The sequence below is a fragment of the Alligator sinensis genome, unplaced genomic scaffold, assembly GCF_000455745.1.
Source record: "Alligator sinensis unplaced genomic scaffold, ASM45574v1 scaffold576_1, whole genome shotgun sequence".
NCBI classification, from domain to species: domain Eukaryota; kingdom Metazoa; phylum Chordata; order Crocodylia; family Alligatoridae; genus Alligator; species Alligator sinensis.
The window spans coordinates 178,915-196,759 of NW_005842819.1; the positions used below are offsets into that span (position 1 = coordinate 178,915).

Sequence of the window (17,845 nt, forward strand, 5' to 3'; positions counted from 1 at the left end):
TTTCCTGCCTAGGCAGGGGGTTGGACTCGATGATCTGTTGAGGTCCCTTCCAACCCTAGCATCTATGAACCTATGAATCTATAAACATGCTTTTAAGCAGCACTTTTGCGCCTAGTTATATATAGGACAAACTATGCATGATATTACTCTAAAGCCAAAAATCTCATGATTTTACCATTAGGTTCATTGGATTGGGCCCCAGCAGAGTCAACAGCATTTGAAGCCATGGTGACCCCGCAGCTCAGGACTACGCAGTACGTGTGTGCACTCCAGATATCCCCAAAAAGGATCCATGCGCTAATTAGTCACTACTGATGACTGGAACTAGGTGTTCTTGTCATGTGTCCTGGGATCCTCCAAAAATTTATATGCAGATGCATAGGACATTTATATGAGGGATAAGGCAACCTGGTCCTGCTCCACCTCATGGGGGACAGGGCCACACTAAGTCACATGCGACAGGCTCAGAGAGCAGCCGACAGAGGGATTCTGGGTAAATTTGGGCCCAGTTTGGTGATTTTTGCCACACATTTAAGGCTACTGAAGAAATGTTCTCTGTATGCAAATGTAAGACAAGAGTCTTTTCCCCATGCTGATGGCGCGGGGGTGGGGACAGTGAAGAGGTGTGGAAGGAGAGGGGGTTTGTCTTATATTCAAGGAAATACATTATTAAGAATGTGGGGGCTGAGGGGGAATCGAGGATCGGGAACCCTCGGGAATGCTAGCTGGGGTTGCGGCTGCGATCCCGTGACGGGCAGATGGGTACTCTCTATCACCGGAGCGGAATTAGGCACAGACGAGACACATATCAATTGGAAAAAACAGAGATGGCTTTACTTACACTGTAGAGTCATATACAGCGCAGGCAATCGTAGTTGCAACAATTCTAATCTGTAGTCGCTAATCGAGGAGCTCTTGTAGACCGGGTAGCTCGGGTCTAACTCGGGTATGCAACACGGAGGATACGTTGCAAGGCTTCGTCGACGTGGAGTCGTTGGCAGGTGATCAAGCTGCCGGAGTTCCACTCCAGGGGGAGTCGCGGAGTTCTCCAACTAGGGCGGAAACGACCCTAACCTTTTATACGGCTAACGAGCCAATTGCCAGTCGCCACGTGGGAATAATTTAACATCGGCCAATCGTGTTATGCAAATCTGCATATCCTTGGCGGGAACTCTGCTGGAACTCTTCCCCATGCCGAGAATTCCCCTGCCTTACCGTGCCTTGTGCTGGAAAGTTCCACTGTGTCGAGGCACTGATCCAAATCAGCTCTGACAAAGAATACTCTTTAAAACAATCATTGGACAAAAATTATTCGAGAGAAACTGCATCTCATGTAAGACCAAATTACACTCTATGTAGTACCTACTTCAGCGAGCCTGCCTATGCCAGTGGGAATTTTGTTTGGAAATTTGAGGATCTGCTTCTGCAATGGATGTACAAAGATTTGGGAATGGAAACATAGATTCATAGATGCTAGGGTCGGAAGGGACCTCAATAGATCATCAAGTCCGACCCCCTGCATAGGCAGGAAAGAGGGCTGGGTTCAGATGACCCCAGCTAGATGCTTATCTAACCTCTTGAAGACCCCCAGGGTAGAGGAGAGCACCACCTCCCTTGGGACCCCGTTCCAGACCTTGGCCACTCTAACAGTGAAGAAGTTCTTCCTAATGTCTAGTCTAAATCTGCTCTCTGCTAACTTGTGGCCATTCTTTCTTGTAACCCCCGGGGGCGCTTTGGTGAATAAAACCTCACCAATTCCTCTCTGTGCCCCCTTGATGAACTTATAGGCAGCCACAAGGTCACCTCTCAACCTTCTCTTGCGGAGGCTGAAGAGGTCCAGGTGCCCCAGTCTCTCCTCATAGGGCTTGGCCTGAAAGCCCTTAACCATACAAGTGGCCCTTCTCTGGACCCTCTCCAGGCTATCCACATCCCTCTTGAAGTGCGGCGCCCAAAACTGCACGCAGTATTCCAACTGCGGTCTGACCAGCGCCCGATAGAGGGGAAGTATCACCTCCTTGGATCTGTTCGTCATGCATCTGCTGATGCACGATAAAGTGCCATTAGCTTTTCTGATGGTTTCGTCACGCTGCCGACTCATGTTCATCTTAGAGTCCACTAGGAGAGAACTTCAGGAGTTCTCTGCATAAGCACCCCCTCAAACATGCATGCATGGCAAAATGAGGAGGTCCTTTAGCCTGACTGTATGGCAATCACTAGGACACACAGTAATTCAAGTCAATTCAGGAGTTTTCCTGTTTTGGTGGCCAGCTAACCAAAAAATAAATTTAAAAAAAAATTAACCTATATCTATACCCACAATTCATGAAACATTGTATAAAAATTCCTAAAGTAGATGTCAGCATTGAAACAAAAGAGCAAAGATGCAATGAATAAGAAGAATATTTTGTCTTTTTATACGGTAACCCAGTTCTACTGAGGTCAGATTTAATGGAAAGATTTCCCTGGATTTAAATGGACATTAGAACCTGACTTTACAAAATGCTGAACATCCCTCTGAGCTCTCTCAGTCACCACTAATTTTCATGGAAGTTCAGATTGGTTGGCTTTTCTCAGGCTCAGCCCCATTACTGTTTTTTTTCACTCAGGGTACTAGTTAAACCCAAAAGCCTGCTTCCTTGACCAGACTTCCATTAAATAACTGTAATTGGTTTCCAGCCTCTCATTCTTTCTCCCCATATTCTGATATATTTAGCATGAAAGTACTGAAATTCTAAGCTGGCGTGCCAGGTCTGTTTGAAAACCTAGGTAGTGCATTTATAGTATTAGGGCTGTGCAAAACAGCAGTGTTCCGCTTTGATATCCATTTCGACGTTGCGACAAAACAGTGTTTTGTTTCGAAAGCACTGTTGTATTCCGTTTCGTCGAAACAGTTTTGCTGTTTCAACGCTGCTTCGACGTTTTGATCGGGATGCAATTGGACTGGGGAAGGGAACTCAGACCGGCTGAGTTCCCTTCCCCAGTGCTGGAATCGTTCCCCAGCCCGATCACAGTACTGGGAAAGGAAACTCAGCTGGGCTAAGTTCCCCAGCCTGATCACAGTGCTGGGGAAGGGAACTCAGCCAGGCTGAGCTGCCCAGCCTGATCATAGCGCTAAGGAGCAGAACTCAGCCGTGCTGAGTTCCCTTCCCCAGCCCAATCGCAGAGCTGGAGAAGGGAACTCAAGCCAGCTGAGTTCCCTAGCGCTGCGATCAGCTTCCCACAGCCCAGTGGAACACAGCCCAATGGCAAGAGGCATCATGCAGCGCCAGCTCTACCCACCTTCCACCACTGGGCTGAGCTCCATGGGGCTGGTGGAGCTGATCGGAGTGGAACCTGGTAGCGGGAGGCAGGTAGAGCCAGTGCTGTGCTCCCATTGGCTCTGCCAGCTCCACCGAGCGCAGCCTGGCCATGGGAGGTGAGGAGAGTCAGGACTGCACTCCCCACCGGCCTGAGCCACATGGGGCTGCAGAGCCGCTGGAGCACAGCCCTGGTTCTCCCGTCTCCCACCACCTGGCTGGCTCCTTTGAAACTCAAAAAGTTTCAGAACATTTCAGCTGCCCTCATTTTGTTTAGAAGCTGTTTCGAAGCCCTTCATTTCATTTTGATTTTGCTGTTTCAAGCTCAAAATGAGTCGAAACTGTGTCAAAATGAAATAGCCAGTGAAATTTCCCACAGCCCTAGTTAGTATATCTTGGGTTTGCCTACACCTGTACAAATTTCCCGGTGTTCCCCTGGTAACAGCAACAGTGGGGTCCCCAGTGTAGGTCACCTGATTACATTAAAACAAAAGTAGAAAGACACAACCTGGTGGCTACCATGCTGTTGGTTACAGATGCCCTGTCTATATTAGCACTCCTCCCACATGGGAAAAAAATAAAGAAAAGAAAATAAGGCAGGGCAGTGCTTGTCACCAGCATTTTAGCCCCTATGTTACACTGATCCATTCTGAAAAGGGTTGGATTGAAGGTGGATGAAATACGAGGCATGAGTCAACCTTCATTGTCCAAAGTCAAGAAAATTAAGGATTCCAGTGAAAACTCCCCAAGATTAGGAGTGTTCCTGTTGATCAAGTGGCAAATGCAATAGATCTTGGTAGAGGTGCACCAATACATCAGTCTGATATCAGATTGGCACCGATATAAAGAAAATTGATCGTATCAGAAATCGGCCGATAATTTGGCCGATAAGTGCCCATGCATGCATACAGTCGCAGCGTAGCATGCAGGCAGTGAGAAGCACAGCCTGGCAGCTTTGAGAGCTGCGTGCAGCTGGTTAGTCTGTTGTGTTGGAAGGGGAAGGCAGGGGGAAGGGGCGTGTGTAGAGGGGCAAATCAATGCCCCCCATGGTGATGGAGGGAGTGGGCCTGGGGCAGGCGCTGCCCAGTCAGAGCAGGGTGGGGTGGAGCATGGGACGGAGCTATGGTTCATCCAAGGAGTGCAGGGGGGGTGGCTCCTGCCACCGCGTGCAGGGCCCAGGGGCAGGGGGCGTGTGTCCCCGGATCTGCATGTGAAGGGGGAGGGTGGGCTGCAGGTGCGGGCTGGGGCTGCTCCAGGCTCTTCCCAGCACATGGGGGAGGGGTGGGTTGGGCCAGGGCTGCACTCGGGATGGGAGGCAGTACTGGGAGGAGGGAACTATGGTGAAATTTGGGGTGGCTGCAGTCCCCCTGTAGACCCCTGCACAGCACTGCAAATGCCCGCTCTGAATGCAGCCCCGACCCAACAGCCCCCTTCCACACACCAGGAAGAGCCCAGTGTAGCCCTGGTCCCAGCCCAGAGCTGCAGCAGCCGTGCCCCCACACGCAAACCCGGGGGCACCCCCCCCGAGCAGGAGCCCCCTCCCTACCCCATGCCCCACCTGGGCAGTGCCTGCCCTAGCCCCACTCCCTCCCTCAGCACAAGGACCTTGATCTGCTCCCCCATGCCACTTCCCTCCCCATTCCCCTTCCGCCACAACAGACTTACCAGTTGCATGCAGCTGTATCAGAAATTAGATCTGTATTGGCAGATATGCCTCTTTAAAAATTGCGTATTGATATTGGCCCCCCAAATCTCTATTAGTGCACCCCTAGTTCTTGATTTGGTTTTTTCACCCTTTCCCCTTTCAGTGCTGCGCTAAGCTGAACTGCATTATGGTTCTTCCTCAGTAAATTGTGGCAGACTTTTGTGTTTCTTGGCATCCTGTGAAGGCAGCGGCTGACTATTAAGCACTTGAGAGCAAAGTAGGCATGCTACTGGTCCAAGTGGAAACAGAACCTGGGCTTTAATGGCAGGCACACCTGTGATGAAAAATAAAACAATCCCCATTCCACCCCCCCCCAACACACAAACTGCTTTTTCCTTCAGAGTCCTGTTTTTCAGTAATATTCACTTGTCCCTTCAGGTTTGTCATTTCTGTGGTCAAAGGCTTCAACTTGTTTTCCACAATGTCCTCAACATATGCATGCTGTCTCTCTCTCTCTCTCACTTGACTGCTTCCAATAAAAGCTTCCTTTAATAGAGCTGTCCTGACTCACAGGTGCGGGGGGAAGCTGACCTCGCTGCAGCATCAGGAGTCTCTGACGCACTTTGGAGGCTGTGGTTTGGGGTTTGAGAGAATTCAGCTTGGCCTCCTTTGTTCTGGCCTGCAATGCTGAAAATTTTTAAAAACCATAACTTAGAACTCCTTGTCATTTTTTTAAAGAAGTCCTATTAGCAATACTTGGTATTTCAGCTATACAATTAGGAAGTTAGCAATATTCAGTATCAGTACAGAGCTACATGGAAAGGCAGCCACAGAGGCTCCTAGCTAGCTCCACCTCCACCCACCCACTCCCAGTTTCCAGCATTTCACATTCCAAAACTAGAAATGTCTACGTAACATAAGGTCACATTATTGCACAATGCACTCAGTTCCTTCTAAGAGCTACTGCATCTTCAGAAGTATATCCAGTATAACAGCAAGAGAGTTGTTTACAGTGAATTTCTATCTGAGTGGGAGTATTTTCCCCAAGAATCTTAGAATAAGGACATGAAGTGTATGATTCTATCATGCATTTGGTAATATCATACTGAGCCCACACTCATTTAATACTTCCACGTCAGCACACTTCCTCCCTTAAAAGCTGATTTTTTAAGTGAGAATTAATTTGTATTTTTTCCTTAAATACTTATGCATGATTGGTATTTTAAGAATCCTTGAAACAAATTCTGCCCTCCTCAAACTGGAAATAATGAAGCAGATGTTAATAGTTTTTTTTTTTCAAGTCTAACTGTGAAATATAATCCATCAGTACCAGTGTTGACCATTCTGTCAGCAGTATATAAATGTATTTTTCTTATAAATGCTCTGAATCAATTTCTATGGTTTCCTCATTCACATACTCTTTAAATGTCATAACTGAATGAAAAGCTCAAGGGTTACATAATTGTAAATGGATGAAATCCTTGAATATCAGTACAACGCATCAGAAAAATGGCTACTGCATCCACCAACCCACCCAAAGACAACACAAGGGTAGAAATGAGGTTGTCGAATTATATTATCTTTAAGACTGTAATCAGATTTCCACTGACTGTCAAACCTCTACAGTTAGTACGGTAACTGAATATGAAATTCCTCTGAATGCATAAAAGTTATGTTGGCATATCCTGAATAAAACTACTATGTTATGTTCTAAAAAGGTTAGATGACCAGCCCATATTTGCTGAATGTCCATTAGTTTAAAAAATCCTCGTTGTGAAACATTATTTAGAGCTAAAATGAAGTCCCTTTTTAACTATAACCAATATAGAACAAAGGATGTTGCTTTTCTCTTTAATTTCAGCATTAGAAAAGAAAAGAAAAAATATAGCAGGCCCTGCTTCTAACAGGGCTAAGCAAAAATCCTATGCTATTCCATTTTTATTTTTAACATATACTGCACCCAAAGCACCACAATACAATGGAAAAACAAGGCAACATTGTGGAAAGATAAAAACAAGTAGTTATTTTTATGAATATTGTCCTGAAAATGTAAGCCTTTCATTTCTTAAAGAGCATTTACTTTTTTCACATTAAGAAGATGCAGCTTTGCTAACGTAAACTGATGTTCTACCCTTCTGTTAACTCAGTCTTGTAGGAAATGGTCTCCACCAAAATACAAGGACCTGCCAAGGCATATATTTTCCTCCTCTCCATTGATCTTTTGACTTGCAACCTTAACTACTCGCTATTAGAAACGGGTGCTTAGCAAAGTGCTTAGCACCGGGTAAGACTGAGTTTCTACTAAAAAGAGAGTGCCAAAATGCAATGCCTATTCACTTTCTTTGACTTTGGGACAAGATCCACTGCAGGAATACAGAGACTCTCATATATAGACAGAAAGTAGGGCAGGGAGGCACCTTCAAGACTAACTGGACCCTCTAATGTGCCACCCTGACCTACCTTCTGCCTGACTTCAAACCAAGAGAGCTAACCACCCTTCTACTAATACAGATTGTTGAACTGGGTCAGACCAAGGATTCATCTATCCTGCTCTCCCATCTCAAACAGTGACAAACTGCAGATGCTTTAGAGGAAGTATAGTACCAAATGGGTATGAACAGACTAATCAGTTCACTGTCATGCCCTGCCATTCACCAACAGTGGACATGTCTACACAAGATGCTTATGTGCAGTACACTAATTGCGCATTACAGCGTCATGGCAAAAGCCATGATATTATGCTAATGCATAGTAGTATTTGTCTATTATGCATTAATGTGAAAGCATGTGATTGCACTAATGGGCAGTAGGGTAGCCTACTGCATGTTTATTTAGTACGTCCTTTTGCAAGTACTAAATTTAATGCACATTCATTAAGGCACTGTTCATTAATGAACATGTAGATGCACCCAGTATGTTACATCCTTAACTGTCATAATTAAGATCCTCTGATGGACCTATCCTCCATCAATCTGCCTTATCTCTTTTTGAATCCAGTTATATTATTGGCCTCCACAACATCTTGTGGCAATGAGTTCCATATGTTAATTATACACAGTGTTTAAATTAAAAAGTTGTACTTCCTTTTGTTTGCTTTAAACCTGCAACTTCATAATTTCATTGGTTGCCCTTCAGTTCCAGTATAAGACAATGTAACTAACAGCTTTGTATTCACTTTTTTCTACATAATTCATGACGTTATAGACCTCTATCATATCGCCTCTCCATCCCCCCTCTTTTCCAAGATGAAGAAACCTAACCTTTTCAGTCTCTCCACATGCAGAAGCTGTTCCAGACCTATGTGATAGGTCCTGTACCTTCTCCCATTCTAGTAGATCATTTTTATCTTCCCTCTCTTCCAGTGAATTCTGGGCTTTCCTCTTCTCCATTTTCTCAATTTATACCCAAGCCTAAGGGCCTATTCCCATCATCCTGTGTTCTACACTTACTGGACATATTGTGAGAGATGACCCTCAAGTGCATTAGTCAGACTTTCCCAAGTGCCCTATTCTCTCTGCAATGTCTCTCTGAGCCAGAGTGAATGAACTAATGCAGCAAAACATGGAGAACAATATATTGGCAGATGGAGGATGGGGTCAGATGGAGGATGGGGTCAGGATATTCTTACTGAGATTTTCTGCCACAGATGTTAAAATACTTCTGGTAAAACACTGCCTAGAGTTGATTTCAGTGGGACCTCAGGGGTTAACTGAGGACTTATTAAACATTTTTAACTGATTTATATGAACCATACTTAAATATTCCTGCATAAAAGAAAAAAGGGGGTTGCATGCCCTACCACTAAAAATAAAATAAAACAAAACAAGAATTGTCATACAGCAACACATAGGGTGTTTAAAACAATATTAAACAGCCTTACTGTGTATGTCCATCTCAATACTCACTACCCAAAGAAAGAGACTGTAACTCTCTTAAATCCTTCACTGGATGTGAGAACTGTATTCCAAGATACATTACGTTAATATAGTTAGGTTTTATTCTAATATTTCAGCAGGCAAAAGGTACTGTCTGTTAAATGTGCAGTGCCTAAAGATTTGAGGACATGGATTTATTTCTGTTAAGTAAGACCTGTACCTTGAACTCAAGGTAGCAACAGAATCTTAACTGAAGCAAAACGACTTCCAAAGTAATGGATAAAAGATATGATTACTGACAGAAGAATCCATAACAAAGCTGAAATCTCAGTACTCCTTTGATTTCATCTTTCATCAAGGTCTTTTGTCTTTATTTTCCACCATTCCAGACAGCTAAGTGAGCTGGGCCTCCTGAAACACAATCTGATATGAATCATAGGAGTTCTGCAGCACCCTCTGGTGAGGAGAGAACACATTCTCTTGGCTAATATACTCTGTCAGCAAGAAGCCATATTTCCAGCAGATATGCGGCTTATAAGGCTGCCTTGAACTCTTTATGAATCATTATTCCCTTCCTCCAGCCAAAAGTGAGATTCAGAACCAGCAGCCAGCTTTCAGAAGTAGCATGCTGACCCAATCAGGACTGAGTAATTCAGAGGGCCCAAAATAAAGTGGCTGCATAAGCGAATATAAAAGAAACGGTAGGAAACACCTGAAAACAGTTCAAACAAGAGACTGAGAAGGATGTTGAGACCCAAGTGAAATTCCTGCTTATGAATTGTCATATTTATGTATTGTTATCCAGCTTCTACCTTACTGCTACTGTAGTTAAAGCAAGCTAGGGTTTTCATTCTAAGTCATTCATTTGGAAGCTATAACATGGTTTCTAAATCAACTAATCTTAAACCTGGCCCCAAGGATGGAATATTTAAAATGAAACAAAAGGAAAAGATGTTTTCAAACCATAAAATTATTTTGTCAATGATCAGGAAAAGTGTTAAACTATATTATATAGCCACAATCTTTGCGCCTCCAGGAAGACTCATGGAGAGACTTTGCCTTAGGTTGGATCAGACATAGGTAGCGCTGCTTCCTATTCACATGAAGTAAGCATGCATGGGTTTTGCTGCAGCCTTCAGACTGGTGCAGAATACATTCTCTGGAGGCCACCCATAACTTGGGATGGTCCCTGATATGTTCCAACTACTTCTAGAAGACTTGTTGCCCAGAGCATGGAGATTTATCAGGAAACTCACAGGTCCATTGAAGAGGGCAGTCAAGATAGAGGTTTTAATACTTTCAGCAACACTGAAGCCATTGGCGATGCGCAGGGGGTGCATGTGGGTGCAAATGCACCCCCTGAATGTGATGGCATTCACCCTCCCCCTGCGCCCCCCAATGACAGCACTGCAGCTGCCTGCAGCAGTTCCCCACTTGCCTCCGCCATGCTCCCACCGCCAACAGTGCCGCCACCACCTGCAGGAGCTTGCTGTGCCCCTCCAGCCTCTGCGGACATGAAGCATGACTGAAGCAGACTTGAATTTATACCTAAATAACTACATCCTAAAGACCAACTGAGAGGTGGTGTGACAATAAAACATCAGTATCAACCCTTAGACAAAACTTTGCAGAGAATAAAGCAACTGCTGCAAAACATGATGAATGGTCAGAATTATTGCTTTATATCAGTGATTCTCAATGAGGGTGCCTCGACATCCTGCAAGATAGATCCTTTTAAGGATGACCCAAGGTGCTGTGCATATTACCACTGTTAGACGTACAAACATCAACACATGATTCACAGGAATAACCCAGAGAGTTCAAACAAGAATCCATACTGTCAAAAACATTCTGACCTGTTTTGGTTTTTCTGAGTTCTTTGCAACAGAAAAATTATTCCGCTATTTTTCTGTAGTCAAAAAACACAAAAGCTAAGCAACCATTTTTTCCAAGGGGTGGCTTGAGTACAATGAGTGGTACCTTGTGTCTCTATTGTTTGAGAGCCACTGCTCTATGCAAGAGAATATTATACACAATACTCTCATTAATTTTTAATTGTTTTTATAATTTGTTACTTTCACCAATGGTAGGACATCCTGGTTTCATGGTCTGATTAACCAATTGATGACAGCAGACTTTATTGATAGCAGCCTGAAGGGGGATGCAAAGAGTATGGAGCTAAACTGTTCTCAGTGGTGGCAGATGACAGAACAAGGAGCAATGGTTTTAAGTTGCAGCAAGGATATTAGGAAAATGTAAGTTGCAAAAATTAAGTTGCAGCAAGGATATTAGGAAAATGTAAGTTGCAAAAATTAAGTTGCAGCAAGGATATTAGGAAAATTTTTTCACTAGGATGGTGGTGAAGCACTGTAATGGGTTACCTAGAGAGGTGGTGGAATCTCCATCCTTGGAGGTTTTTAAGGCCCACCTTGACAAAGCCCTGGCTGGAATGATCTAGTTGGGGAAGGTCCTGCTTTGAGCAGGGGGTTGGACTAGATGACCTCCTGAGGTCCCTTCCATATCTAATTTTCTGTAATTCTATGTTCTCCCATCACATACGCTCTTGTTGCCAAGATCAGGCACTGTTATTCTTTATGATGCCCCAGTAAGAAAAACAGTACAAAGGTTGAGTGGGGAGTCTCATCAATTCTGGGTGGGGCGGGGGGGCAGATCGAGAATGAGGGGAGGAGTGCATCTCTGTGCCCACTCTCAGGAGCAGGGCTGGGGGGCGATGGCAGCAGTGCCCCTCTGCGGGCCGCACATGCGCCGTCCGGCTGGACAGAGAGGGCAGGGGTCACACACAGTGGCCACCACTGGTGCGCCCTGCACTGCTTTCTTGTGGCCAGTTGCACGTGCAGCTCCACAGGCTGCTAATGGGCAGCATGCAAGGTTCAAGGCACGTCAGCAGCGCACGAAGCCACACGTGCAACCGGCCACAGGAAAGCAGCACAGGTCACGGCAGCAGTGGCATGGAGCGGTGTCGGCTGCCGTGTGCGAGCCCCAACCCTCCCTGGCCATCCAGGCAGTGCCCTCGCCCCCCTGGCCCTGCTCCTAGGAGCGGGCACAGAGAGCAAGCTGAGGTGGGAAGGCGCTACAGTGTGCTGCATGGGGCCAGTGGCACCTAGCGCACCCCTCTCCTTCCCACGGGTAAAAAGCAAAGTATGGGAAGGTGCCAGGGAAGACACCGCTGCCGCACCCCAGGGTGAACTCCGTTCCTGCCCACCTGCGCATACCCCCTATGGCCTTTCTAAGTACCCCTAAAGGTACATGTAACCCCAGTTATCAACCTCTGACGTAGACCATAGAAAAGAACTCATGATGAGGCACTTGGAATGCAATTCTCATGGTACAGTATCTTGCAGAACCATGAGCAACTCGTTTCTGGTCCTACCCGCTTGGAAATCACTGCCCCTGCTGCCCCGCTGGGAGCACTGACACTTGGAAGATGGAGACATGCATTTCCCAGAAGAAACTGGATGTTTAATAAACGAATGCTTGTATTGTAGTTTCTACTGTGAAAGTAACAATTCTCCTGGGAGAAATTTAATGCCTGTGCATGGCCATTGGCACATGATGAGGAATGGATAGGTGCCTGGTGTTTTCAACAGATGGAAGTAAAACAGATGGAGTTCACATTTGATTTAATAAATTCACAGATCCCACATTAAACACATTGCAAGACTTAGGTTCATGTCCTTCAGTCACTTACGCACGTGCTTAACTTTAAGCATATGATTAGTCTCATTGTTGGTAGCAAAGTGTCTATAATGAAACTACTCGCTCACATGCATGCATGAGACAGGAAAACCTATCAGAGAAAACAGTGTAGAACAACCACAGTATAGAAAGGAATAATGACAATATTCCAGAACCTCAGTTCATTTGTATATAGCTTTACATAGATTTACATTAATTTTGTGCCAGCTGGAAATCCCTACTGGTGCATTTAAGATACAATTAAAGACACATTATTATGAATCAATAATCTAATCCAATGCTAATGCAGGATTCCTTCCCACAACATATTTCAAATAATCGCATTTTAAATGACCCAAGTATTCGGGTTTCTCACTCTTCCCTATTTCACAGTGTATTAAATCCTTTCCCCTCCCCCACAGTGAGAAGTAAAGAAGGCAATGAATTGAAAAACAGAAGAGTGGGCATAAATATCAGACCTAAAATGCCATTAAAAGGCATCCATGATACTGGCCCACTGCCAACTGCTGCAGGGTACAAAGTGAAGGAGTGGACACAGGCCATTGCTCAGCTGCTACCATGACCTTGAGCCATGTGTGATGTGCATGCACTCTCTGGCCATGCTCAGATTTCTGCATCACGTGGCTTTGTCTTGGTTTTCTCCTGAAGTCCATGTGAATATATGATCTCATAATACATTTCCTATACATACCAATATAGTACACACAAATACTGCAAGAGAGCACAAGCATGTTTTTACTGACTTATCAACAGATGTGACAGCAAGACAATGAACAGTGCTGTTGGTTTGGGTCTTTATGTACTTGTGTAACCTGGCCTGGCAATTGGCTTACCATTAGGAACTCAGCCTGAATTTTCCATTATTTTATTTTAATCCCAGTACACCTGCTGAGACCATTCTTGTCCTAGTTTCCTATTTCCACACTGTTATTTCAGCTGACAGTCACACCTTCATTACTGCTAGGAACAAGAAAACTTTTACTCAGGTGTAATCAGAGTCCAAAATCGAAGCCTAAGACCATATAAAAGTGATCACAGCTTTACTAATTAAAAAAGGGAAATCTTACAGTCACTTGGCAGAAATGTGGGCATTTGTCTGTTGATTAGCCTCTGGCTTCTGAAAAGGAAAATAAAGCAATTTAACTGTGAACCTCACATGGGAGACCAATGGGGCTCTTGTATCACTGACCAATACGGTCATGAGAACTGGACAATTCTGGAACCACTAGGGAAAAGCAGGGAATGGAAGGGTTCAGAACACATTAAATCTTAAGAGTCGGGGTAGTTCACTGGGAATAAAATGATCTGAAAAAGAGAAGGGAGGGTAGAATATTTCAATATTTCGTTTTAAATGGAAATGCATTTTGCGGATGAATGTAATGCTCTTTAATAAACAAAGGGGATTAGACTAAATTCAGCCCTGGAAAAAATGACCACAACTCTCCAAAAAACTTAAAGGCTGTATCCACTTGGAGCATACCTGAATTTTGTCCAAAACATTTCAGCTTAGTCAATACAGGGCACGTCTACACAAGACATTTACTGCAGAGCTGACTAATTAGCTCTGCAATTAAGCCTCCATGTCTACATGTGCAGCCCTACTAGGTCACAGTAAACTAATAAACGCTGCCATAGGTTAGCACTTGTAAATACAAGTACTATCCTGCAGCAGTGTTATTTACTATGCAGCAACGCACATGTATATGCAGACATGACTTCCTGGGGCACAAGGGTGCTTCAGTGTGGGGTCTGACTGCTGGCTAGCTCTGCACTGAAACACCTTTGTGTCCCAGCCACCCCCACTCCAGCATGCTGAGCCAGGCCAGAGCAGCCTCTGGCCAGCAGGCTGACCCTCTGGGACCCCTGCCAGCTGGGGCTGCTCTGACCCAGCTCAAAACTATACAGTCCTAGACACGCATGTAAATGCAGTGCCCGGAAACAATAAACTCCAGCACAATATGTGCCAGAGTTTATTGCTTTGTATTCATTGCGTGTGTAGATGCATCCACAGCCATCTCAGTAACTTCTCTGTGACAAATAAATTAAAACCTGCAAGACAGGTGGGAAACCCTAAACATAAATAAGAGTGTGGAAAAGCTGTGGTCATGATTATCTGGTTCAGCCAAGACCTGGTCAGTGTAAGTCCAAAGACAACATAAGTACATTTTAAGACAGTCTTCATTGCCTCCAAATCTGATACTAAAACCCATCAAGGTACACATCTGGCACCTGGTATACATTAGAGCAGCCTGAAATCTACCTGAATTCACACTGACTGCCAAAAAAAATCAACCAGGAGTACAAGAGACATAGTCAGACCCTCTATTCCACAGCCATGCCACCTAAAGAGGTAGCCAAAAGAAGGGCTGGCTTAAAGAGCACTCATAGAAACTTCACTTCACCCAAAATATTCCTTTAGCCTGGCCAGATACACCATGCTTAATGATGCTTCTCACATGTGGAACAGAGCAGCTGGAGAACTGGGGCCCATGTGGTCAGTAAGATATACTGTACAGTCATAAAATTCACAAATGTTGAGAAGTTACTTGGCACAGTCTAAATTCTGATCAATTAAATAATCCTGTGTCTTATTAATGGGAGCTAGTTGGATTTCTTCAAACCACATTATGTCATCTATACCCTATGAGATTGTGGAACTAGTAAAGGTTTGATGGGTCACCCACCTTTCCTCTCACACTCACAAATTTCTTCCATTTACCCTTCTGTGGGAGGCAGGGGGTAGTTTGTTGAGACCTCTTGGTAGTAAAATTCATTTAGAATGGAAAACTTACTGGGTCCCCCGCTCTCTCCTTTTAATTAAAGAAAGAAAATGTACGTTAATGCCTGGATTTCCTAAGGACACACTCCAGACCAAAGGCAATCACTTGTTGCAAAATTAGGTTTTCCTCTCCTACAGAGACAGCTCTGCTGTAGTTAAACCCATGTATATGAGAGAAAATGCCTAGGACTCTTCTCCATGCTCTTTGCATACCTGTCACTGTCACACAGCTGCTCTGATGTCGTTTACTACTTCCTGTGCAGTACAAACTGCATACCACTTCCCCTATAGAAAAAAAAGAGCCTTACTTGTTCTTAATTGACAATGGAAACACTGTCATATTTTCCACTAGCCAAGTTTGAAACCATTACTGAACAAACCTTCATTAATTTTTCCACCAGAAATGTCAGGAAACAGCTGCACCAGAAATGATTAACTGTCCTTATCACCAATATTTCACTGGATTCTCCTATATTATATCATTTTTGTTTGGTTCTCTTAAAGCTGTAATTCAGTTTTTGTGGCTGTCATTCTTTTGTTTCATACGTAGACACACAAGCCTCTCTTCAACAGCATCTGAGCGTCCAGGTTCAGCAAATCACGAATATTTTATGACAGGTAAAAGAATTTGCAGTTTGGAGCTACATACTTCTAGGAAAAGATTGCTTCCTGCAGATTGCTCAGCTGTGTCTTTCTTGGATTGCATTCTGTGAGGTTCACGACTTGAAGTCAAATAACATTTGCCAGTCAAACAGCTAAAATTCACTACACATGCATGTATGTGCAGTTGCACGTGCACACGTACAAGCACACACACACACAAAAGACTTACTGCTTTTACTTTTCCATTGCTTTCAACTGATACTTATTCCTTCCTCCCACCTCCTCTTTGTCTGAGCTATACCATGTGTCAAAACCTATCACACAATGCATTATATATTTCTAGAAAAGCAAGTGGAACAGTACACCTCATAACTCCAAGTGTACAACCACTGACTTGCTATAAAGCTTCAGTACAAAAGAGAATACAGCCATCTGGAGATAGCTGCTAACATGGATCTGAGGTTCCTGCCTGGCTCAAAGTTTGTAGTCTCTGATCTACCGGGCAAAGTGCCAGTGGGTCTGGGAAGAACAACAACAACATGGATTTGCACGGTGCAGTGACTTTGAGGTAAATTCCTCCAACTTTCTGAGAAGCACACATTCACAAAACAATCCCAGGATTACTTTGCCTCATGAGAAAAGGTATGAAATATATGGATGTAATATTATCAGATATAAAGTGCACTGCTTAACATTTTAATCCAGTTGAAATGCTTAATGATATTTATCAGTCCTATATAAATGGTGGAGGGATTTTACTGTGAACATCTCCCACATTCACCTTGAATCTGAGTTTGAACTTTTATCCTGAGATATTGTCACATAAGCTGTATATACAAAAAACCAGGTCTGCTTATAGGACTAGGCACATATGTGTATTAGGTACCCTCTGAGGAGTTATGCAATTATGTGCCCGTGCAATTTCGCACATAAAAGGCATGACCGCACATAATTGCAAAATTTTGCATAATTTAAACAGGACAGGCTCTGTGCCTCCCCCTCCATGATGTGGAGGCACAGAGCCACGTGACTGGACAGCTGGATAAGTAAGGAAGGGAACTCCTGCCTGCAGGTTGGTGTGGGGGTGGGGTCTGTGGGTGGCTATGGGCTGAGCGTCATTGGGCTGGGCCAGTCAGGTGGCTCAGTACCTCCAGGTGAGGCTTCCAGCACTCCAGCTGGAAACTGCATGTGGAAGCACAGAGCCCGCACAGACCAATGGCACACAACTCTGTGCTTCCATGTGTGGCTTCCTACTGGAGTGCTGGAAGCCCCGCATGGAGGCATAGAGCCAGCCTGGTCTGATGGCACATGGACCAGGAGCCATGCACCACCGGGCTAGGCAGAAAACCGCACATGGAGGCATGCAGGTGCAAGCCACTGGGCCAGGCAAGCTCCTGTTTGCCTCCGCATGCGGCCTCCCACTGGAGTGCTTGAAATCCCACATAGAGGCACAGAGTCCACCCACCAGCACGTGGCTCCCAGTCCACGCGTCATAGGGTCAGGCCAGCCAGCTCCATGACTCCACATGGGACTTCCAGCACTCCAGCAGGAAGCTGCACACGGAGGCATGGAGCCCATCCAGCCCAATGACATGCAGCTCCCGCCTGCAGTGTCACAAGCCCCGCATTCTGGCATGGAGCCAGCCTGGTGTGGTACAAGGTGCACAACAGCGGGCCGGGCTGACCCCGTGCCAGCATGTGTAGGCCCTGGGGCTCAGCCAGAGGTCCGTGACACCAGGGGTTCTGCCTGCCACAGTCATGACCATCCCGAGGGCCCGCCACCTGCAGCAGGGGCTGTGAACCACGGGGGCAGGGGAATGTGCATCAGGGGAGTTCACACCCACGTACAAACCCCCCCCCACACACACACACACCCGCCCCTTCATAACCCCAATATACCCACCCACAAACCCCACACCCCACAACACCCA

General features: G+C 45.1%; 1 protein-coding gene across 11 annotated transcripts in view; it reads right to left on the bottom strand.

Moving 5' to 3' along the window:
• Positions 1-17,845, bottom strand: part of HIVEP2 (human immunodeficiency virus type I enhancer binding protein 2) — a 189,608-nt gene that overhangs the window by 56,260 nt on the left and 115,503 nt on the right. For 3 of the 11 annotated variants that reach the window (XM_025191463.1, XM_025191457.1, XM_025191464.1), the window contains exon 3: positions 5,513-5,628. The exons of the other annotated variants lie outside the window; for them this stretch is intronic. The gene's annotated coding sequence lies outside the window, so the exon portion shown is untranslated. The remainder of the gene's footprint in view (positions 1-5,512; positions 5,629-17,845) is intronic. 11 annotated transcript variants of the gene reach the window in all.